The sequence below is a fragment of the Balaenoptera borealis genome, assembly GCF_965194805.1.
Source record: "Balaenoptera borealis genome assembly, chromosome: 5".
In the NCBI taxonomy this organism is placed as follows: domain Eukaryota; kingdom Metazoa; phylum Chordata; class Mammalia; order Artiodactyla; family Balaenopteridae; genus Balaenoptera; species Balaenoptera borealis.
This window is the reverse complement of record NC_138862.1, coordinates 4,950,957-4,968,853: the sequence shown is the minus strand read 5'-3', so window position 1 is coordinate 4,968,853 and position 17,897 is coordinate 4,950,957. Positions and strand designations below refer to the sequence as shown.

Sequence of the window (17,897 nt, the reverse complement as noted above, 5' to 3'; positions counted from 1 at the left end):
AACACCAGTTCTTATACCTGCCTCCTTCCAGGTCGGCCTCCTGAGTTTTGGATGGTCACTTAGGAACTGGTTCTTCTCCTTGGTCTTTTGATTACCCTTAACTGCTATCAACCAAATTGCAGGCTCTTGGTCCTCCTGCCCTCACACCTTCTGGGGGACAGTTCTCCTGTCCACTCCCCTTGGAAAGCTTCAGTCCACTCCCTGGACCTGTTCACTCCTGATAAGTGACCACAACTCTCCTAGCTCTTTGCCAGCTCACCAAAAAGGGGGAAACCTTGACTTGTTCACAGTGCTTGACAACCTAAAGACCCAAAAGTAACAAAATGTAAGGGGGACATCCTGCAAGTGGACAGACAAGTAATAACAGCAAAGCCAGAACCACACAGTAGCCAAACTCTGGCAGGAGCTGAGAGAAGAGAAAAAACAGGTTGGGGAGAGGGGGAGGGGAGGGTAGTGCTGAGGAGGGTACAAGAGCCTCAATTCCTAGCCACCTTCTTCCATCATCCACCCGAGCGACATTTTTACATAGGACACCACAGGATTGTGACAGATGCTGTATCTCACAAACCACCAGTGCCCTTTGGCCACATGTTCACTGGGTGACTTTGTTCGGCTCTTGCTGCCTTTGTAGTGGATGCTGTAATCTGCTGCCCAGATGCCCACCAGAGGACTCAGGTACCCACCCACGCATTTCCCAGGTGCACTGCCTGCTGAGAGTTCACGGCTGAGCCCCTCCAAGGAACCAGCCTCAACCAGTAAAGCCTCCTCTTATCCAATGACGGGTCAAGGGGCTTACAGGGGCCCAACTCAACCAGGGACGACTCTGAGTGGCATCTCAGCTCCAGAGTGCCTCTTGGGATCAGCTGAGGCTCTGGCTACAGCTCACTGTAGCTTCTCCTTGGCCCAATCCTCGCGGCTTCACTTCCTCACAGGCGTCGCTCCTGAGAACATCCCCCTGACAATTTCCTGCACGCAAATCTTCCCAGGAACCGACCTAAGACATCAACCCTCCCTGCTGAAATACTGAACAATGGAGGCTCCATCTTCATTGTCCTTCAATCAGCAACATCTCTACTCACTAGGCCTCAGGGAGGTCAACAGGCCCAAATATGCCCGCTAAAGATGACCTTTGACATTGAGATCCTAGACAAGCCTGGCCTTGATATAAGCACTGTTATAATCTTAAAGTTGAAAAAGACCTTGGGGGTCACACATTCACCTGCTGTTCAGTGTGGGTCGGAATCATCCCCAGAGCACACATCATCTGCAGACAGCATCCTTCTCTGCCTTGTGTAGGGTGTGACCCCCCCGAGGCCATCAAGTCCAGACTTCGCAACCTGTGTCTACCTCTAACTTCCACCCAGAGACTGTCCTGCACCCCCTCCATTGACCATTCCCAGTGTCAACCTGACCATTCTTGAACAATCTTTGATGACCCCTCCTCACTGGACCCTTGCCCCACCCTGAAAGTCAGCCTGCATACACCCGGCTCTGGTCTGCTGGGATCCATATCAAAACGTCCATGGTACCCCAGGGCCGCAAACCACTACCACAGTGGAAGCAAGAGAAAAAAGTTGTCACAATGTCCCAGAGCAGGACCAGTAGCCCACTGCCCAAGAGGCACTGTCTTGGTAGGGGCCCTTCAGAGGCAGATCCTAATTCACAAATTCAAGCGCAGTATATCTATGTCCCTGCCACCTAGGGAAGGCATGTTATAAAATCTGCTATCAAAGTGGCCCTGATGCTTCATCCTGCTGGGAAACTCTGAGAAATAGTGCAAAGTACACACCTCAGAAGTCTTCCCTGTGATTTGAGGGAGCCCTGTTATTCATGCACCCACTGCAGTGGACTTCAGGTTTGTGTCCCCTGCAATTCATATGTTGAGATCCTAACCTCCAACGTGATGGTATTAGGAGGTGGGGCCTTTGGGAGGTGATTAGGTCATAAAGGTGGAGTCCTCAAAAGTGGGATTAGTGCCCTTATAAGGGGACCCCAGAGAGCTCTCCCACTATCTTTTTCTGCCATGTGAGGTTGCAAAAAGAAGACAGCACTCTGCAACCCAGAAGAGGGCCCTCACTGGAACCCAACCATGTTGGCACCCTGATGGCAGACTTCCAGACTCCAGAAAGTAAGAAATAAATGTGTTGTTGATAAGCCACCATGTCCATAATAATCTGTCATAGGAAATCGAACTAAGACACCTACCACCATCAAACATCAGTTTTGGTTGAGGGCTGCTATGGGGGCTGTTAACTCTCTGGCATTTCCAGCCTGCCCTATATGGACAGACCAGCCTTGTGGGAAAAGTCCACAGGCACTGAGAGGCAGCTGCTGGCAGCTGGGAATCTTCAGATCTCACTGACACAGGCAGGTCTGGGCACCTGGGGGCAGGTAGCACATAGGTGTCCAACATGCCCTGCATCCCCTCTCCTGCTGTGGTGTAGACTGATTAAGTCTCACACCCTACTGTGGTTGTTGAGGTGTGTAGTTACTATGGTGGGTTTCAACAACCAGGTTCAGAACAAGCCAGAATGCAGGCAAGTTGTACTGGTGCTGATTTCTAACAATGATCACCCATACCTGGAGACTTCCACGTTGCTCCACGTTCTCTATAGCTTTCTTTAAGAAACAATAGGAAAAAATAAGCAAAACCTTTAAAGGGACATTTCACCTAGAATATACATACAAATAGCTAGTAAGCACATGAAAAGATGTTCAACAGTATGTCTTTAGAGAAATAAGAATTAAAACCACACTGAGATACCACTTCACACCCGGTAGAATGGGTATAATAAAAAAGATTAAAAATACCAGTGTTAAATACACACTACTATATACAGAATGGATAATCAAGAAGGACCTACTGTATAGCACAAGGAACTCTACTCAGTATTCTGAAATAACCTATATGGGAAAAGAATCTGAAAAAGAATAGATATATGTGTATGTATAAATGAATCACTTTACTGTACATCTGAAACTAGCACAATGTTGTAAATCAACTATACTCCAATATAAAATATAATTTTAAAAAAATTAAAATTAAAAAAATAAAAATACCAGTGTTGACAAGGACGTGGAGAAATTGCAATCCTCACACACAGCTGGTGGGAATGTAAAATGGTTCATCCATTTTGGAAACAGTTTGATGGTTTCTTAAAAAGTTAAACATAAGTTAACCATATGACATAGCATTTCTACTCCTAGTATAGACCCAAAAGAAATGAAAATATATCTCCACATCAAAACTTGTATACAAATTTTCATAGCAGCATTATTCATAGCCAAAAGCAGAAACAATCGAAATGTCCATCAACTGGAGAATGGGTAAACAAAATGTGGTTCGTTCATGTGATAGAATATTATTTGGCAATAAAAAGGAATGAAGCACGTGCTACAACATGGATGAACCTCAAACACATTATAGTAAAGTGAAAGAAGCCAGTCAATAGAGCAAATATTATATGAATCCACTTATACAAAATGTAACAAAAGGTCAGTCTATAAAGCAAGGAAAGTAGAACTCACAGACATAAAAAACAACCTTATGGTTACCAAAGGGAAGGGGGGGAGGGATAAATTAGGAGTTTGGGATTAGCAGATTACTATATATGAAAAAGAGGACCTACTGTATAGCACAGGGAAATATAGTCAATATCTTGTAATAATCTATAATGGAAAAAATCTGAAAAAGAATATATATACATATATATATATATGTGTGTGCATGTGTGCGTGTGTGTATATATATACATATATATATATGTATATATATATGTATGTATATCTGAATCACTTTGCTGTACACCAGAAACTAAACTAATACATTGTAAATCAACTATACTTCAATTTAAAAAAAATTTTTTTAATTAAAAAAAAAGAAAGGCGAGTAGAGGTTGTTGCCAAGCCTGGGGGTCAGGGGTGGGGATGGGGAGTGACTACAATAAGCATGAGGGATATTTTTGGGTGGTGGAGAAATATTTCTGAGTGGTTCTAAAACTGGACTGAGGTGATATTTGTACAACTCTGTAAACTTACTAAAAATCAGTGAATTGTACTTAAAACAAGTGAATCATATGCCATGCAAATTATGCCTCAGTAAAGATGTTAAAAAGTGAAAATACAACTAAAAGGCAGATAAATGGCCAATAAACTGAGCCTTGTGATCACCCAGGACTAGAGTTAGCTGCTATGTGTCTGTGTCCCCATTGAGACTAATGCTTCTTGTCATCTGGCATTTTCATTTTTGTTATATTCACAGCAGAATATCTTGACTATAGTGATCATTCAATAATTATTTGTTGAACTGAACTCTAGAGGAGGGTAAAAAAGACATTTTTCTGGACATCAAAATAATGCTTTAAAAAAAAAGGTTTCACAAAACCCATTCCCGCAATATCCCCCCAGTATCCCCGTGTAAGTGACTCAGGAGCACCATGTCTCGGGAGAGTGTGATGATGTGGGTGTGAGAAGCAGATATTTAGCTAAAGACCCAGCAAGTCTGTCTTTGGGGGGAAAAATATAGCAGCAGCGAATGTGTGTCGCCTCCTGATTTCGGGCCAGATGACAGTGGCGCCCCAGAAGGGGCAACCATCCATCCGCCACTCCACAATGCCAGAGGCTGCTGGCTCCTCTGCAGTTTACAGCCCACATGGCTGAGCTTGTGGACAAAGAAGACAGCTGAAGCTGCTTTTCAGTTTAGTCTAAATGTTCCTGCACATCTCTCTGTGGGACACTGATGAACGTAGCCTCCATCCTGATGAAGTCTGTCACCAGACCCACCAGAAGTTCCTGAGTAGAATTCTGCACCCCAGGACTGTACCCAGGAGGGATAGGACAGCAACATTCAGGGCGTAGGACTTCTCTTGGAGGAGTGTAAGTTGTTTTTCCACTGGAGGTTCACTGGAAAGGGGCCTGGAAGGTGTATCAAAAGAGAAGGATTCATTGGAAGCTCTCCCTGGCCTCTCCCAGGTCCAGGCTACTCCTGATGGGTAGTTTTTTGAACCAAGAATGTAGGTGGATGGGTGGAGTGTTTAGGCTTTAGGGTCCAAGAGACCTGGGTTTGGATCCTGGTCCCATGAGGTATTAGCTGTCCAGCTCTAATCTCCCTGGACTCACTTTTCTCACTTGTGCAACTGGAATAATAATAAAATCTTCTACTCGAAGTTCTCACAGGTTTTAAATGAGAGGATGTACCCTGACTGGTGTTGCTGTGTAGGAAATACTCAGCTAGGTGCCATGGAGCCCCCAGGGAAGAGCCCGGGTGCAGCCCGTCATCAAATAAGACTGGAAAGCTCAGTGTGCACTTGGTTGGGATTTCAGAAGTCCTTCCCAGGAAACATTAAAGAGGAGAGGGTCTGATTGCATCACTTTCCTGCTGTAACATGCAGACTCAAAGAGGAAGAAAAAGACTCTCATGTGATATTTGAAGACTGGCTTTTTGAAGGTATTACTGAAACCGTAGGACCCTGTGGTGCCTTCCGGGGACAGACCCCAACCTCCCCCCGCCACTCCCTGCCTCTTGTTTGTAGAAAAGCTTTACCCTCCTAGGCTTTCCCTGAGTTCCAAAGAGCAAATTAATCAGAGAAGTGAAAAATACAAGAACAAAGGAAAACAGTCAAATAAAACCCAAATAACGATAGTTAATCCATAAAACAAAGTCAAGGACCTTTAGTTCCTCCTCAAGGGCTATAGAGAACATCCTGAGCCATACCCCTGAGTTGTTTTGCAGATACTGAAACCCACACTAGGTGGAAGAAGTTAACTGCATTCTGACCACATGCACGTAGACACCAGAAGGTTGATGACGTTAACTCCCTAAATACCACCCCATTACCTCACCACCAACCAATCAGAAGAATGTCCACGAGCTGATCAGGCACCCTACAACCCTCACCCCCTAATGCTGCCTTTAAAAACCCTTCCCTGAAAGCCACCAGGGAGTTCAGGTCTTTTGAGCATGAACTGCCCATTGTCCTTGCTTGGTCTTTCAATAAACACTGTAGGGGACTTCTCTGGTGGTGCAGTGTTTAAGAATCTGCCTGCCAATGCAGGGGACACAGGTTCAAGCCCTTGTCCGAGAAGATCCCACATGCCATGGAGCAACTAAGCCCGTGCACCACAACTACTGAGCCTGTGCTCTAGAGCCCGCGAGCCACAACTACTGAGCCTGCACCCTAGAGCCCATGAGCCACAACTACTGAGCCTGCGCGCCTGGAGCCTGTGCTCTGCAACAAGAGAAGCCACCACAATGAGAAGCCCGTGCACCGCAACAAAGAGTAGGCCCCGCTCACTGCATAGAAAAAGCCTGTGCTTAGCAACGAAGACCCAACACAGCCCAATAAATTAATTAAATAAATTTATTTAAAAAAAAAAAAACAAACACTGTACCTGGTGTCAGTAGATTGGCTTTACTATATTTTGCACAAGTGGATCCAAGTTTGGTTCCATAACACTATGTATTAGCCAGAACCCCAAAATTAGTATCTGCAGCTCTGCATTTTAGAGAGCCATCACTTCAAGTGAGCGTTCCTTTTTTAAACTTTTACCCTTCAGAAGTAAATCCTGACTTCACGCAGTCAAGTATCTGATACCTACAAAGTACTTAATAATGCTTGTTGAATTTTAATTCACTTAACTGTTCCCACAAGTTCACCAACATGAATCATGAAGAAAAACTATATTCTAACAAGACTTAAATTTCACCCCAAAATGGTCCTAAGCAGTTCCTCTAGGAAGGGGGCCCTGGAACTGCAGAGCTGATGGCCCAAGCTAGAGAAGCCAAGAGAGAATGAAGCCAGTATGCTCGAGAGACCCTGCGGGAGCCTGCAGACCAGAAAGCAGCCGGCTCAATGGGTCACTGCTCAGGTCTGACCTTCCTTTCTCATGTGAGAAATCTCTATCTCCTACCTAGCCTCCCTTCATGCTGAGCCACACAGAGTAGGTTTCTTGATGACTTATATGGTGTCTCACACAGGACAGGCACCTGGGACCACTGTAAGCCCACCTGGTCTTGGATGTGACTCACAATCACTATGTTCTCCATTTGAAGCATCCGGGCTCCAGTGAAAAGAGAGCATTCCAACCCAACTTCCTGGTATTGGGGAGTAGAAGAGATGGCTCATAAGGAGAAGGACCAAAGATCAAGAAAAGGTTTTATGGTTCATGGGGAAAATGCCATTGACTAAATGGGAAGTGAGGTTTTCTTTATTTTTTTAAATTTTTTAATTTAACTATAGTTGATTTACAATATTGTGTTAGTTTCAGGTATACAGCTTCAGATTCTATTACATTATAGGTTATTACAAGATACTGAATATACTTCCCTGTGTTATACAGTAAATCCTTGCCATTTACCTATTTTATATACAGTAGTGTGTATCTGTTAATCCCATACCCCTAATTTATCCCACCCCCTCCCCTTTCCCCATTGGTAACAATAAATTTGTTTTCTATGTCTGTATGTTTCTGTTTTTTAAATAAGTTGATTTGTATTATTTTTACAGATTCCACATATAAGTGATATGTAATATTTGTCTTTGCCTGACTGACTTCACTTAGTATGGTAATCTCTAGGTCCATCCATGTTACTGCAAATGGCATTATTTCATTCTTTTTTATGGCTGAGTAATATTCAATTGTATATGTGTGCCACATCTTCTTCATTCATCTGTTGATGGACATTTAGGTTGCTTCCATGTCTTGGCTATTGTGAATAGTGCTGCAATGAACATGGGGGTGCATGTATTTTTTCGAATTAGAGTTTTCTCTGGATAGATGTCCAGCAGTGGAATTGCTGGATCTGAAGTTTTCTTTAGATGGGGACAAATTCCGAAGGGGCAAGAAGCAATACCAGAGTGTTATAACAGCCAGAAATCCTTAGCATTTGACCTCACAAACTGTCCCACCCCAAAGAGCTATTCTTAGTACGAAACAAGCCTTTTCCATTTCACTGCAGGTTCTCAGGTCCAAAACCATCATCCCAGAGTACATGAAAGATGGTGATGGCCCACTCAGTCTTCCCAGGTAACCACCCCGTGCTCACATCTTCAGATCAGGACACCACATGCTACAATCTGCATGCCCCTAACACCCAGACAACCACCCTCACCATCACAGCCCTCAACAAGCAATCACACCCAGGGCTCCAGTAACACCTGAATTCCCTCCCACCTCCCGTGCTCTCTTTATGTCTGAATGATTCTTACCCACGTGCTTCTGGCATGGCTATTTGTGGGGGACAGAGGGAGAAGATGGAATCTGGTTTGGAGTATCAGCTTGAAAAGTGAATTTGAGAATTCCAAGTGGATGCATCTAGAAAATTGAAACTCAGGTTAGAGCTGGATACATTAAGCTATGGTATGCATTTTACCATCCAGGAAGAGAGAAGAGAATAAAGACAGAAGAGAGACTAGGCTTGGGCATCAAGGAATTCTAACGCTGGAAGGCCATGCATGAGCTGGCAAAGCAGACTGAGATAGAGACTAGAAAAACTGGAGAAACGAGAAGAGTGATGGAAGTTGGAAGCCAAAGGAAGAGACTGGTACAGTGAGGGATGAGCGGTCATTGGTGCTGAACACGACTGTAAGGATGGAGAACCATCTGCTGCATTTGGCGTGTGGAAGTCACTGGTGACCTTAGAGTAAACTGTTTGAGTGAAGGGAAAGACCTGAGTGGTGTAGACAGACTGGGTGCTGAGTGACTACAAAGTAAGAACATGGGGCCAGTGACTGTTGACATGTCTCTACAGAAATTTGACTTTGAAGTGTAAAAAGAGAGAAAAGAGGATAGTAGAAAGTGAGGTAAACAGCCAAGAGCAAATCTGCATGAAAATGCAGCCAAATATACACTAAAAGTATAACAGAGACGATGGTCAAAGCAGCAGAAATGAAACACCCTTTCATTCCACAAAGGGCTAGAGGATGAGTTGATTGTATCTGAACGCACATCTCTTTGACCTAAAGACCACGGTTGGTCAAGAGAACAGAAGTCCATGAGACCGAACATACGGTCATTAATCTAAATAACTGTGGCACATGAAGAGAGGGGTGTGGGGCAGGCCTGATTCATCGACTCTTTTGGACACTTGCAACTGTCCAGTGGTCACGTAGACACAGCTGAAATTCACCACGGCAGCCAAACAGCCATAATACCCAAGAGGAAGCCAACAGCAAAGGCCCTAAAAAGCATATGTGACCAGAATGCAACTGGAGTGTACTGAAAAACAGCTTAATTTGTGCCCCCAAACTAGGGGCTGGGTGTGGCAATTGTGCAGCTCCCCTACACACGGAGAACCGCAGAGCCACGCAGGCTCTCCAGCGGTTCCAGGTACACCTCTTAGCAGAGTAGAGGAAGGACCAAAGTTAGAAGGGCTGAAATCTCTCCTGAAAAGACACGTTATGAAACAAGAAAGATTGCCTTTTCTCAGTTACATCTAATCGCTGTTTTTTTTTTTCTTTTACATTCTTTTATTTTACAGTCTTTGAAAACTGGTGTGTATTTTACATTCACTTTTTTTTTAGTTGATTTACAATGTTGTGTTAGTTTCAGGTGTAAAGCAAAGTGAATCCGTTATACATATACATATATCCAGTCTTTTTTAGATTCTTTTCTCATATAGGCCACTGCAGAATATTGAGTAGAGTTCCCTGTGGTATACAGCAGGTCCTTATTAGTTATCTGTTTTATATACAGTAGTGTGTATATATCAATCCCAATCTCCCAATTTATCCCTCTCCCACGTCCACCCTGGTAATCATAAGTTTGTTTCCTACATCTGTCTGTATTTCTGTTTTGTAAATAAGTTCATTTGTACCATTTTTTTAGCTTCCACATATAAGTGATACCATATGATATTTATCTTTCTCTGTCTGACTTATTTCACTCAGTATGACAATCTCTAGGTCCATCCATGTTGGTGCAAAGGGCATTATTTCATTCTTTCTATGGCTGATTAATATTCCATTTTATATATGTACCACATCTTCTTTATCTATTCCTCTGTCGATGGACATTTAGGTTGCTTCCATGTCCTGGCTATGGTAAATAGTGGCTCAATGAACACTGGGGTGCAAGTATCTTTTCAAATTATGGTTTTCTCCAGATATATGCCCAGGAGTGGAATTGCTGGACCATATGGTGGCTCTATTTTTAGTTTTTTAAGGAACCTCCATACTGTTCTCCATAGTGGCTATACCAACTTACATTCCCACCAACAGTGTAGGAGGGTTCCCTTTTCTCCACACCCTCTCCAGCATTTATTGTTTGTAGTCTAATTGCTATTTTAAAAGCTCACATAAAGATGTGCATAGATGAGAATGGAGCTGTTTATCTCTATTGTGTTGGTACCAAAGGCTTAGAAGTAATGCTGACAAATAAATAGTTTACTGATGTTCAGATTTTAGTTAATACTGGGGGAAGAGGATATAATAGAAGACGACGTTGACCTATAGATGTGATTGCCTTGGAACCACGTCCTTGCAGCTGTACAGGTAGAAATAAAAGCGCTAGGACCAGAACTTCCCTGGTGGTGCAGTGGTTAAGAATCCGCCTGCCAATGTAGGGGACACGGGTTCGAGCCCTGGTCCGGGGAGATCCCACATGCCATGGAGCAACCAAGCCTGTGCACCACAACTACTGAGCCTATGCTCTAGAGCCCGCGAGCCATAACTACTGAGCCCGTGTGCCACAACGACTGAAGCCCACGCGCCTACAGCCCGTGCTCCGCAACAAGAGAAGCCACCGCAATGAGGAGCCCATGCACCGCAATGAAGAGTAGCACCCGCTCGCCAAAACTAGAGAAAGCCCACACACGGCAACGAAGACCCAGCACAGCCAAAAATTTTTTAAAAAAGAAAAAGAAAAAAAGCACTAGGACCATCCACAAGAGGCATCAAGGCAATCCAGTTAACAGGAGGCAGACCAGATAAATGAACGTCCAAGCTTCACATACTGACCTTCGACTATTTAATGGTAATGGAAAATACCGTGAAGGCCTATTCATCTCATATATTTATTAATGGAAAACAGCAATGTGTGAGGCAATTGCAATGTTTAAAAATGTGATGACAATTTACAGGTTCAAAATAAACACAAAGAAAGACAAGTACTTGAGTACATATCAAATCTTCTAAACATGACTTGATCTGCTTGGGAAGGAAAATGTCACATGCTACAGCCCGTGACAGAGGCAGGCAGTTAAAACTGACAGTTGAGGGGCTGAGTGGAGAAAAGAGACCTATTGCCACCAGCCACACCCTTCCAGGAGGTGCTCCCATTTTGTTGGTTTCTAGTTGCCAAGAAAAAAAGCAATCTGAAAGCAACTTCAATCTAAGCGGTGTTTGTATACCAGGAGGGGCCCATGGCCTGGTAATTTGCTCAGGACAAATAGGAATGGACAGACTGTCACAAGATAAGGCTCTTTTCCCCCTGAACGAAGCTCATTTGTTTCAACCAGCAGGCTCCACTCCTGGAGGCCACAACCTGGGCTGACACAGATAATGCTGCAAAGGCGGGCTGCTCCTTCACAGGGACACAAGATCCCATTCAGTGCATCCGAACAAATGGAGGTCCCTTTATCTCCAGGATAAAGCTGGCACCAACCTCTGCTGGGAAAAATTAAAAGACAAAATTTTCCAACACTAATCAAATCTCTTCCACTTAACGAGCACCAATGTCTTCTAGGTCAGCTGCGACTATGTCTGTTTTACAAATGAAATCCTCAGAAACTGGCAATAAGGGCAGTGTGACAGATACCGAGATATGTTTCTTTTTTCAAGGTATTTTCATTTGCATTTAGACAGTTTAATTTGATGTTTACAATAACTTCATGGGGTAGACATGGGAAGCACTATGGGCCAGATTTTAGGGATTTGGGTCAAAAATACTGGTCCTGAGTCAGAAGATCTGGGTTCAGACTGAACACCCACCCCAAGTGACCTTGGGCAATTTCCTCAACCTTCCTGTGACCCAGTTTGCTCATCTGTAAAGGGCAGAGAGCTGGGAAATAAAGGATTTCTATGGGAGTTCAATGTGGTCATCAAAGATGGTACTACAGTGCCTGGCACAACGAAAGTCCTCAATAGACTGTAACTGTCACTCATATCCATCCTCATCCTTATCACCACAGATGAGGCAACCCAGTCAGATCCCGTAAGACCCAACCAGCAATAGAGGGTGCAGCTCCTGACCCCCAGCCTATCACTTCTTCCAATCTACCACGCCAACAACTTTAAAAAATAGCAAAAAGAATTTTTTTTAAAGGGTGGGGCTCTTGTGTTAAACGTGCATTTTATTTTATTTATTTATTTTTTTTTTACTTTTTAATTTTTTTTTAAACATCTTTATTGAAGTATAATTGCTTTACAATGGTGTGTTAGTTTCTGCTTTATAACAAAGTGAATCAGTTATACATATAAATATATTCCCATAGCTCTTCCCTCTTGCATCTCCCTCCCTCCCACCCTCCCCATCCCACCCCTCTAGGTGGTCACAAAGCACAGAGCTGATCTCCCTGTGCTATGCGGCTGCTTCCCACTAGCTATCTATTTTACATTTGGTAGTGTATATATGTCCATGCCACTCTCTCACCCTGTCACATCTCACCCCTCCCCCTCCCCATATCCTCAAGTCCATTCTCTAGTAGGTCTGCGTCTTTATTCCCATCTTGCCACTAGGTTCTTCATGGCCTTTTTTTTTTTTCCTTAGATTCCATATATACGTGTTAGCATACTGTATTTGTTTTTCTCTTTCTGACTTACTTCACTCTGTATGACAGACTCTAACTCCATCCACCTCATTACAAATACCTCCATTTCATTTCTTTTTATGGCTGAGTAATATTCCATTGTATATATGTGCCACATCTTCTTTATCCATTCATCTGATGATGGACACTTAGGTTGCTTCCATGTCCTGGCTATTGTAAATAGAGCTGCAATGAACATTTTGGTACATGACTCTTTTTGAACTATGGTTTTCTCAGGGTATATGCCCAATAGTGGGACTGCTGGGTCGTATGGTAGTTCTATTTGTAATTTTTTAAGGAACCTCCATACTGTTCTCCATAGTGTCTGTATCAATTTACATTCCCACCAACATAAATCACAGCAAGATTCTTTTTGACCCAGCTCCTAGAGAAATGGAAATAAAAACACAAATAAACAAATGGGACCTAATGAAACTTAAAAGCTTTTGCACAGCAAAGGAAACCATAAACAAGACCAAAAGACAACCATCAGAATGGGAGAAAATATTTGCAAATGAAGCAACTGACAAAGGATTAATCTCCAAGATTTACAAGCAGCTCATGAAGCTCAATAACAAAAAAACGAACAACCCAATCCAAAAATGGGCAGAAGACCTAAATAGACATTTCTCCAAAGAAGATATACATATTGCCAACAGACATATGAAAGAATGCTCAACATCATTAAGTGTGCATTTTAAATAAATAGAGGCCAAAGTCCTACAGAGAGAGTGCCAGTGTGGTTTGAAGCTTGGGCAAAGAAAATGATAGTGGTTTGTCCTTAGCTCTGCCCCTAATTGTGTGATGTGGAATTCAAGATGTCAAGATGCTGGAAGCTTTTTCTGCCTCTGAAACAAAAAAAATAATTTAAAAATTGGGGAGGGGCGGTTGATCATCTATATCAAGAGGTGCAATGACAGGAGAGAACCTTGGTCATCCCTTACATCAGAGACCCTTAGCATCCTCCTAGGTACCAAAGTCCTATCCCAGTAGACAGCACTTTGTTATTTCGAAAGCAACACAACAGGGTTGCCTTCAGAACAAACTTATTTCTTGAGAATATATACCTTGAGTCTTGAGAATATACACTTGTATGCATTTTACTTTTCAGATACTCAATATTTCTGAGGGCTCAAACACACTAAAATTTTCCCAGGATATAACTAGAATACATCCAGGAGAAGAAAATAAAAACCACAAATCTATACATACTTTCCAGCACTGCTTCTTTCTGAACATCTCTATTATATCTTACGCTGAACATTGGAGGTGAATTTCACAGCCTTTAAAATCACTACGCTCACTTCTGCAATAGGAAAGGACTGAAATCTCGCAGGCCAAATAATGGGTTACCTTTATTTAAAGATATTCAGTAAATTTGATTTTTTTTTTTTCCTGGTGCCAACAATTAGGAATACACACTTCCTGTTTCTAAGCAATTTCAGGTTTAATTAGGATTCTCTAAGCCCCGTTTGTCTTAACAATTTGACAGCTCCGGCTTCCCCTTCCACACCCACACTTTTCCTCTTTTACACTCTTCCCCACTTGCAGTATTTTATTCTGTGTAAATGCCAGGAGGAAAGGGAAGCAAGCGTAAATGCAAATCAGATCACTTGTTTCTTCTGAGAACACGCCGCTTTCAAGGCACCTTTGATAAAAGGTTATCTTCCCTTGACTGACAATGATCTCTAAGCTAATTATTAAAGTGTCTTATTTAAATGTGCATGCTTGAGGGGTTTCTATGAGAGTCGGCGATGAAACCCCCTGGAAGAAGAATATGACATCACAGGGAAGACGTGCAGGAGAGCGCCCTGTTTGTCCATTTAAATTAGTTTCATCACCCACAACAAGTGTTTAAAGAGCAGAAAAGCAAGCATGATGATGCATAATCATCAGGCCTGCTCCACGCCACCCCATCTCCCAAGACTTAAAAAGCTCTCCGCGTAAGCATTTTGTTCTACAGGCTTTGACAAAGATGCCACTTAGGGACTTTGAAATTTACAGCCAAGCAATTTGTCATCATTTATATGAGAGAGAAGAAGGTGAAAGGCATAGAATGCCACACAGTTCAACACTTCACAAACCTCCTGGCGACGGAAGCTCCCAGGCCTCCGCTGCAGGAAATCAGCAGCCTGTCCCTGCGGGCGGGAATGTCTGCGTGCAGGAACCACCCCCCCCCCCCAATGCCGTGCGGTGCTCTGCCTTTAAAAAGAAAACAAGAGAGCCACGTACATAACATGTTCATTCCACGCTGAGACAGGAGCAGAATGATTTACTCCTGGAATAGGCCATGTTAACTGAGGATCTGGAAATAAATTCCCAACATATGTGCTTCTCCAGTTCACCAAGACTGGGGTTGAGGGTGGCAAGGCATTCAAGACCTTCTGAATTTCAAAACATCGCGTTTAGAAGAGATGATAAAATCTAAGATAACACTAAATTTATGTAACGACTGAAACAGTGCTGAACCGAAAAAGAAAATAAATGTTCTTTGGCATGAGACATTGTTACTTTAAAATGACCAATTATTTTGAAAGAGAGAGCTTTTTCTGGATGCAGAATAAAATTTAGATCTCAAGTACAGATAACGACATTCCCCCCGTTGAAGCGGGAAAGGAAAGCAGGATTTGCAATTCAGTAAGCCATAATACACAGCATCCCTCTCCTTCCATCCCCCCTTCATTCAACACTGTGCTTGGACCAGGGCTACCTGTCCAAGAAAACCTAAATGAGGAACAGCACAGAGCAGAAAGGTGCCTAAAGTGATTATTAGGACTAGTTGGAAAGGGTTAATGTAAATGATTTAATGAGTGAACAATTAATGGAGTCCAAAAGGCAGACTCAAGTAACCAGAAAAATTCTCTTTCAGCTAATTTAACATTTTACCCTAATTGAACACCATCGCCTGCAGCCAGGGCTGTGTGCCGGGCTGTACCCAGGGAGGAGCACTTTCTAGCTCTGTGTTAATCCCTCCGAGGCGACAGGGAAGTAAGCCCTGGTCACTAGAACATCTTCCTGGACCTTCACAAAGACCTGGGAGAAAAATGCAAGGGCCAAACAAGGTAATACGTGTGTACAGGTTTCCAGTCGCAGCCTTATTTAGCATTCATTATGCCAAGAGTTTAAAAACACGGAGCTGATGCCACATAATTGATAATTCTCACAAACTTGTATTACAATGAACCCACTGCAGTCAACCAAGGAGAGGGTCATGGGCCATACTGTCTGGGTAGATCACACAAGATCGCATATGTACACTGATCTGCTTTGACCTACATGCTTCTTTCTAATTTCTTCTACTCTCCTCCCCATTCATGCATCTGGCATGATGGAAACTGTCTAGAGCCAAGAGGCAGGTCAGCTCGGTTTGAAGCCTAGCTCTGGCCAAATCCTTTTCTGTCTTATTGAAAGAGGTCCATTTACATCTCTCTTCCCTCTCATCTCTCACACAACACTTTGACAGGTGGTTGTCAAAATCCTTTCCGTTGCTAACAGTCCAAGGTTCCAAGGCTCTGAGGCCTGAATCCTCCAAATGTAGGGTGTCTTTGTCAGGAATGTGCTGAGGTGGGAAGGTGAAAGTTTGTGGAGGAAGGTAATGTGGGTTGGGACAGATAAGTGAAGTTCCCTACACGTGACCGAAAATATAAAAGGAACTTGGGTAACAGATTAGAGTCATAATATATATGGAGAAAAAACAAAACATCATCTTAAAGTTAAACCACAGACCATGAGCAAAGATAAAGAAAGGAAAAACAAGAGTGGGGTCTTTGGGTAAGGGGCACAACGTGGCTGGAGCCCACGTCCTTCCAGGGTTTACGCCAACATAAACATCAGTGACTTCAGGGGACTTCCCTGGCGGTCCAGTGGTTAAGACTCGGCACTTCCAATGCAAGGGGCTCGGGTTCGGCCATTGGTCGGAGAACTAAGATCCCACATGCTTTGCGCACGGCCAAAAGAATTAAAAAAAAAAAAAAATCAGTGACCTCAGAGGTTTGAGTGTGGGAACTAGCACTAATCTCCTGATTAAGCAATACGTTCTCTAGAACATAATAATAGATCATATTTTATTATGCCTTTAACTTAGTAAATTGCTTCAAAATCTATCAATAATCTAGTACAGCAAATATCTTTAGTCCAACGTAGCAAATGTGTTTACTCTAATTTCTTGAATCATCTTCACTGTTTGGATACTGTCAAGTTGTCATTTTTGACTTTTACATCCTACCGGTCAGGACACTTTCAGTTGTATCCTTTTATCTCTCTTGCACAACCCTTACTCAGTCCAAGGACTGATCTTCTCACGCCACTGGTCACTACAGCAACAGTCCAGCTAAATTTTTACCTTCCCACTTTCCCATCATTCCTTCATGCCGCTTTCAGAATATCTTTCCAGAAACACCATTCGACAAGTCACCACAGAAGAATGTAAAAAACAGAATCATTCTTTTTAAGAAGAGAAAATATGGAGTAAGAAATGGAGGTCTTTCCTTAGGAGATGTCTACTTTAATTAAAGGAAAACGGCAGCAAATTGCTTGGACATTCAGATGTGTTGCTGGGAAAGCTAAAAGACACTGTGTATTTAGAAGTCAGAGGACTAAAATATAAATCCTATTTGCTCACTAAAAGGGTCACTGTGAAGGTCTCAGGTAACACTAAATTTGACTAGGTTATAAATTTGATTAAGAGTAAAGACCATTTTGTTTTCCTTGACACTCCTCATGTAGGTGGATAAGGACCCTCTTCTGGTCAAATCATCTTAGCACAGATTTTGCCTTTACTCATTCTATCTGCAATGTGAACCTCTATGCGTGCACAGGTATCAAGGTCTGTGAAACGTACTTGAGAAAATTATGGAAATCATACAACATGGCTGGTGTTAGAATACCAAGAGGTCATAAATGATACCTTTTATAAATCTCTTCATTCCATTCATTCATAACCAACAGGGAACTCATTGTCATCTTTTCCTGCCTCAAACTAAAACCCTTTATTTACACGTTGTAAAAACTTAGTGCCAATTCTGCAGCCTCCGGACCACAGCTGTTTGCCACAAGTATGAATCCCGTAGAAGTGCTTCTGACCATTTCTAAATGCCTCACTATATTGTGAAACTGAATTTTCCCCACTCAGCCTTGCTCCGAGAGTCTTTGA

The 17,897-nt window shown here is 42.9% G+C and overlaps 1 protein-coding gene across 1 annotated transcript in view; it reads right to left on the bottom strand.

The window, feature by feature from the left end:
* Positions 1 to 17,897, bottom strand: part of DSCAM (DS cell adhesion molecule) — a gene marked incomplete at its 5' end in the record, with an annotated part of 739,398 nt that overhangs the window by 698,012 nt on the left and 23,489 nt on the right. The window lies entirely within an intron of this gene.